The 5,000-nt window shown below is 34.4% G+C and overlaps 1 protein-coding gene, 1 long non-coding RNA gene and 4 other non-coding genes across 6 annotated transcripts in view; all 6 read right to left on the bottom strand.

The window, feature by feature from the left end:
• Positions 1-4,260, bottom strand: part of LOC148681251 (uncharacterized) — a 5,568-nt gene extending 1,308 nt beyond the window's left edge. Inside the window, exons 1-2 of the long non-coding RNA XR_015943032.1 lie at positions 2,569-4,260; positions 1-2,489 (exon numbers count right to left, since the gene is read on the bottom strand). The exon at positions 1-2,489 is cut by the window's left edge and continues 1,308 nt beyond it. This is a non-coding gene — a long non-coding RNA (uncharacterized LOC148681251). The remainder of the gene's footprint in view (positions 2,490-2,568) is intronic.
• The window catches only part of LOC148681160 (protein NLRC3-like), a 345,676-nt gene that overhangs the window by 88,978 nt on the left and 251,698 nt on the right, over positions 1-5,000 (bottom strand). The gene's annotated exons all lie outside the window — the stretch shown is intronic.
• LOC137492081 (5S ribosomal RNA) lies at positions 4,378-4,496 on the bottom strand. Its single transcript, XR_015486545.1, has one exon. It is a non-coding gene; the product is annotated as a 5S ribosomal RNA (ribosomal RNA).
• Positions 4,555-4,673, bottom strand: LOC137492080 (5S ribosomal RNA). The gene has a single exon (XR_015486544.2). It is a non-coding gene; the product is annotated as a 5S ribosomal RNA (ribosomal RNA).
• On the bottom strand, positions 4,732-4,850 carry LOC141382290 (5S ribosomal RNA). The gene has a single exon (XR_015486542.1). It is a non-coding gene; the product is annotated as a 5S ribosomal RNA (ribosomal RNA).
• LOC148681250 (5S ribosomal RNA) overlaps positions 4,909-5,000 on the bottom strand; it is a 119-nt gene continuing 27 nt past the window's right edge. The window contains exon 1 of the ribosomal RNA XR_015944377.1: positions 4,909-5,000. This exon is cut by the window's right edge and continues 27 nt beyond it. This is a non-coding gene — a ribosomal RNA (5S ribosomal RNA).

Genomic DNA, 5,000 nt, shown 5'->3' with positions numbered 1-5,000 from the left:
GCTTTTCATTCTGATTAGAGGATCAATTAAACCTAAGCCTCCTTCTTCAACTTTACCAATTATGGTGTCATAAGCTATTTTGGAAGGTTTTCCATCCCATAAGAAATCTAAAACAATAGCTTTTATCTTTTTATACACACTCATTGGCAAACTCACTGTACCTAAAACATACCACATTTTTGATAAAAATAAGGAATTTAAAACTAAAACTTTCCCCTTTAAAAACAAACCTCTTAATTTCCAGAAATGTAATCTTTTCTCCATTCCCTTTAAAACTTCCTCCCACATTAAATTCCTTGTTTCATTTTCATTTTCACCAACCCTTATACCTAAAATTTTCATATCAACTTTCTCCTCTTTAAATTTGATTTTTTCTGGTAAAACATTTATTTTTCCCAGTCTCATGTATTTAGTTTTTTCCTTATTAATTTTTGCTCCTGTTCCATTACAATATCTGTTTAAAATTTCCTCTGCTTTTTCAATACTTTTAATATCTTTTACTATTAAAGTAGTATCATCAGCATACTGAAATATTTTGTGTTCTAAGTCTGTTCCTTTTATACATAATCCTCGTATTTGCGTTTCATTATCAATTGCTAATCCCAATGTTTCAGATACAAGTGTGTATAATAGTGCTGACATTGGACATCCTTGTCTTATTGATCTTGTTATTTTAAAATCTTTAGTTAAAAAACCATTTACTTTTATACAGCTTGTTATATCTGCATATAAACATTTTATCCATTGTAAGTATCTTTCTCCAAAACCAAATCTCTCCATTACATCCATCATATATTTGTGTTCCACTCTATCAAAAGCTTTTTCTAAATCGACACTGATTATATATCCTGTTTCTTTTTCCTCTCTCATATACCATATTATATCTCTTATATTGTTTATGACATCAGTTATGTCTCTTTTTAGAACTGCATATGCTTGATTTGTTTTGATTATGTTAGGTACAACTACTTTCAATCTATTAGCTAAAACCTTTGCTAAAATTTTATAGTCCGTGTTCAGCATGCTTAAGGGTCGATAATTTTTTAAGTCTCCTTTGTCTCCATTTCTTTTATAAATCATTTTCACCATTCCTTTCTTCATACTATTAGTTAACTCCCCTTTTTCATAAATATCACTGTATTTTTCATTTAAAATAGGAATTAAAACATTTTTAAAAACTTTATAAAACTCAACTGGTAGTCCATCTATTCCTGGACTTTTCCCATTTCTCGACTGATCAATAGCTGTTTCTATTTCTAAATCTGTTATCTCACTCTCACACATTTCCTTGTCCTCTTTATTTAATTTTGCTGTTATTTTTTCTAATAAAAAATGTTCATCATTTAAATTAACTCCATTTTCTGTAAATAATTCCTTATAAAATCGTCTAGTTTCATTTAAAATTCCCTCTTTGTCTTCTACAGTTTTCCCATCTTGTGTTTTTATACATTTTATTATAGCTGCTCTCTGTCTTGTTTTTTCTAATTCATAAAAGTATTTTGTACTTCTTTCTCCTTCTACAATGTCTTTAGCTCTGCTTCTAATAATTACTCCTTTACACTTTTCTTCTTCAATTTTCTTCAGCTTTTCCTGTAATTCAATTATTTTGTCAACATTTATCCCATTTACTTTACTCATTTCTTCATTCCATTCTTTTCTAATTTTATTTTCTTTGAATTTTTTGGCCTTTTGTATTTTTTCTGATATATTTATTGAGTATTCTTTTATTCTATTTTTCAGATTATCCCACCATAAACCTGTTTCTGTTTCAAACATTTCATCATTTACACTATTAATTATTATATTTTCTATATTCATTTTATAACTTTCTATTTTTAACAGCTCAGTGTTGAGTATCCACACTCCGGGTCCTTTTTCAATCTCATTAAAATTCATTGTTATCCATAAAAAATCATGATCACTCTCACTATAGGTTTTATATAAAATTGTGTTAACATATTGTACTTCATTTTTTTTACATAAAAACAAGTCAATTCTACTTTGCTTTAAAATCCTATTTGCAATTTCTCTTCTTGAATACTCTCTTTTCATACCATTCCGCTCTCTCCATACATCTACCAAATCACATTTTCTCATCAAATTTTGTAGTTCATTCCTCCCTCTGTCTGTTCTAAAATTCATTGAGTCATCTATATCTATTCTTTGCATGGCAATATTAAAATCTCCTAAAATAAATATGTTTTCATTCTTTTCTATTAGCTTATCTATTTCCTTATAAAAGTTATATTTGTCCTTTTCCTCATTTGGTGCATGTATGTTGCATACTCTAAAACTTTTCCCACCATACAGAACTTTTACAATTATTATTCTTCCATTAGTGTCTTTATAGTCTAATTCTACTTTCTCAAAAATCCCTCTTTTTATTAAAATTGCTACTCCTCTATTCTTTTCTATATTCCCATTACTAAATATTTCACCATTCCATAATTTTCTCATTTCATTTTTAATCTCATTTTCCCACTTTGTCTCTTGTAAACATAATATATCACACTTTTTTGTTAAACACGTTAATCTTTCAAACTTTTCACATTTGGACAATCCTCTTACATTCAATGATACCACACATACATTACTCATTAGTATAATTATTGGATAAACCAATAACCACCATTCATTCTGAGTCACTGTCACTTAAACAAATGTTTCTTGCATCTCCCTTTTTAAATTTCTTCCTTTCCATTCTTTCTTTAATCTCTTCTCTTCTTATTTTTTGCCGTTGTAGAACCATTTCAATGTTTAAGCCACTTTTAGATCTTGATTTTAAATCTTTTATCTTTTTTCCTTTTTCTTTTTTTTCCAGTCCATAATTCCCCCTTTCAAAATCCATTGCTCTTACCTCATTTATTGCTCTTATTTCATTGTCCTCAGTCCTTGTTTTCTCCTGTCTCTCTTCAATGTTCAGTTCTGTAGTGTCCTCATCATATTGTTCGTCAGCAAATTGTCTATTATTTGGTTCTCCTTCTTCCTTGTTTGCTCCTTCTCCCAGTTCCATTTCTTTATCCTCTTGCTCATTTCTGTTCTCTTCTGTGTTTTTTTCTTCTCCTGTTTTGTCCTCCTTCCTTTCTGTTGCCGTATTTTCAAGTGATGCTTGTATTTCCATCCTTTCAACTTCCTCCTCTTTTTCACAGTTACATCTTGTCAATGCCCTCTCGCAGCCCTGGCACTGCGGAACTTCGCAGTCCCGCACATAATGCCCCTGCTGAAGACATCTCCTGCATGTGAAATTTGGGCAGTCTTTCTTCTCATGCTCTGTACTGGAGCAGAGTCTGCACATTTTCAGTTGATTATCATGAATCACTCTGAAATATTGCATCCCTTCTTCCGTCATGAAGCCAACATTGTACGGTAAAGATTTCACTTCTTTGGGAAATTTTACTCTGACAAAGCGTGTTCCATCTGCCACCATTGTTCCCGGATGATATTTTCTTCTTATTGGAAGTATCGGAGTTACTCCCCAATTACTTAGTTTTTGTTGTATCTCCTCATCCTGTATATAACTGGGCAAGTTCAGGAAAGATACCATTTTTTCTGTTGCACACAGCTTTTTCATCTCACATTCTTCTCCATTAATCATCAGTCCGTTTAACAATATCTCGCATTCTTTTTCACTTTCCATTGTCAGTTCAAATTCATTGTTGTTTTTTCTTCTCAGTCCAAGTAATTTGCCAATCCCGACTTTGTCTTCCACTGCTTTGATTATGTTGTTTATAGTAGAGTTTTCAATGTCTCTTACCATCATTGTTAGTGTGGCTTCCTTCTTGTACTCTCTTTGATATCTTGCTTGCTTCTTTATTTTGTTCAGCATCTGTTGTTTTTGACTTAAAGCATTCCTTTGTCCTTCAGTATTCTTTACACTTTCAATAATTGCAGTTGATTGTAGATCCCCTTTCTTTTCTTGATCGCCTCCTTTTCCTTCTTTTTTCTTTGAAACAACTGTTGCCCATGTCTCATTGCTGTTTTCTCTGGCATCTTCATTTTGAGTCCTTTCAAGCATGTTAGTAGCATTTCCTTGTTCTCTGTTCCTTTTTCCATTTGTGTCCTGTCCATTCTCTTTCTCCATAGTGTCCATTTTGTTGTTTTACTAACCCCAAAACAGTGTTACTGTTTGGGGTTAGTTAAAAATAATCTTTAACTGAAAAAACAATTAAAGTAAACTTTGTAATACAAAAACTAAAAATAAAAAACAAAACTGCCAAAATGGAAGAGCCTCTCTCTTCCTTCTGCCACCTCACACTTCCTGCAGTGCACCAACTCTAACTCACACTAGAGGGCATTTCCAGGGTGGTATGGCCGCAAGCGAAAGAGGCTGTCAAGCGTTGGCTATTTAAATCAGCTGCCAAATGAAGCACTTCGAAAAGCTTACAGCACCTGGTATTCCCAGGCGGTCTCCCATCCAAGTACTAACCAGGCCCGACCCTGCTTTACTTCCGAGTTCAGATGAGATCGGGCATTTCCAGGGTGGTATGGCCGTAAGCGAAAGAGGCTGTCAAGCGTTGGCTATTTAAATCAGCTGCCAAATGAAGCACTTCGAAAAGCTTACAGCACCTGGTATTCCCAGGCGGTCTCGCATCCGAGTACTAACCAGGCCCGACCCTGCTTTACTTCAGAGTTCAGATGAGATCGGGCATTTCCAGGGTGGTATGGCCGTAAGCGAAAGAGGCTGTCAAGCGTTGGCTATTTAAATCAGCTGCCAAATGAAGCACTTCGAAAAGCTTACAGCACCTGGTATTCCCAGGCGGTCTCCCATCCAAGTACTAACCAGGCCCGACCCTGCTTTACTTCCGAGTTCAGATGAGATCGGGCATTTCCAGGGTGGTATGGCCGTAAGCGAAAGAGGCTGTCAAGCGTTGGCTATTTAAATCAGCTGCCAAATGAAGCACTTCGAAAAGCTTACAGCACCTGGTATTCCCAGGCGGTCTCCCATCCAAGTACTAACCAGGCCCGACCCTGCTTTACTTCCGAGTTCAGATGAGATCGGG

This window comes from Danio rerio, chromosome 4, assembly GCF_052040795.2.
Source record: "Danio rerio strain M-AB ecotype USA chromosome 4, GRCz13ab, whole genome shotgun sequence".
Classification (NCBI taxonomy): domain Eukaryota; kingdom Metazoa; phylum Chordata; class Actinopteri; order Cypriniformes; family Danionidae; genus Danio; species Danio rerio.
The sequence above is the reverse complement of the archived record's forward strand: the minus strand, read 5'-3'. Positions and strand labels throughout refer to the sequence as shown.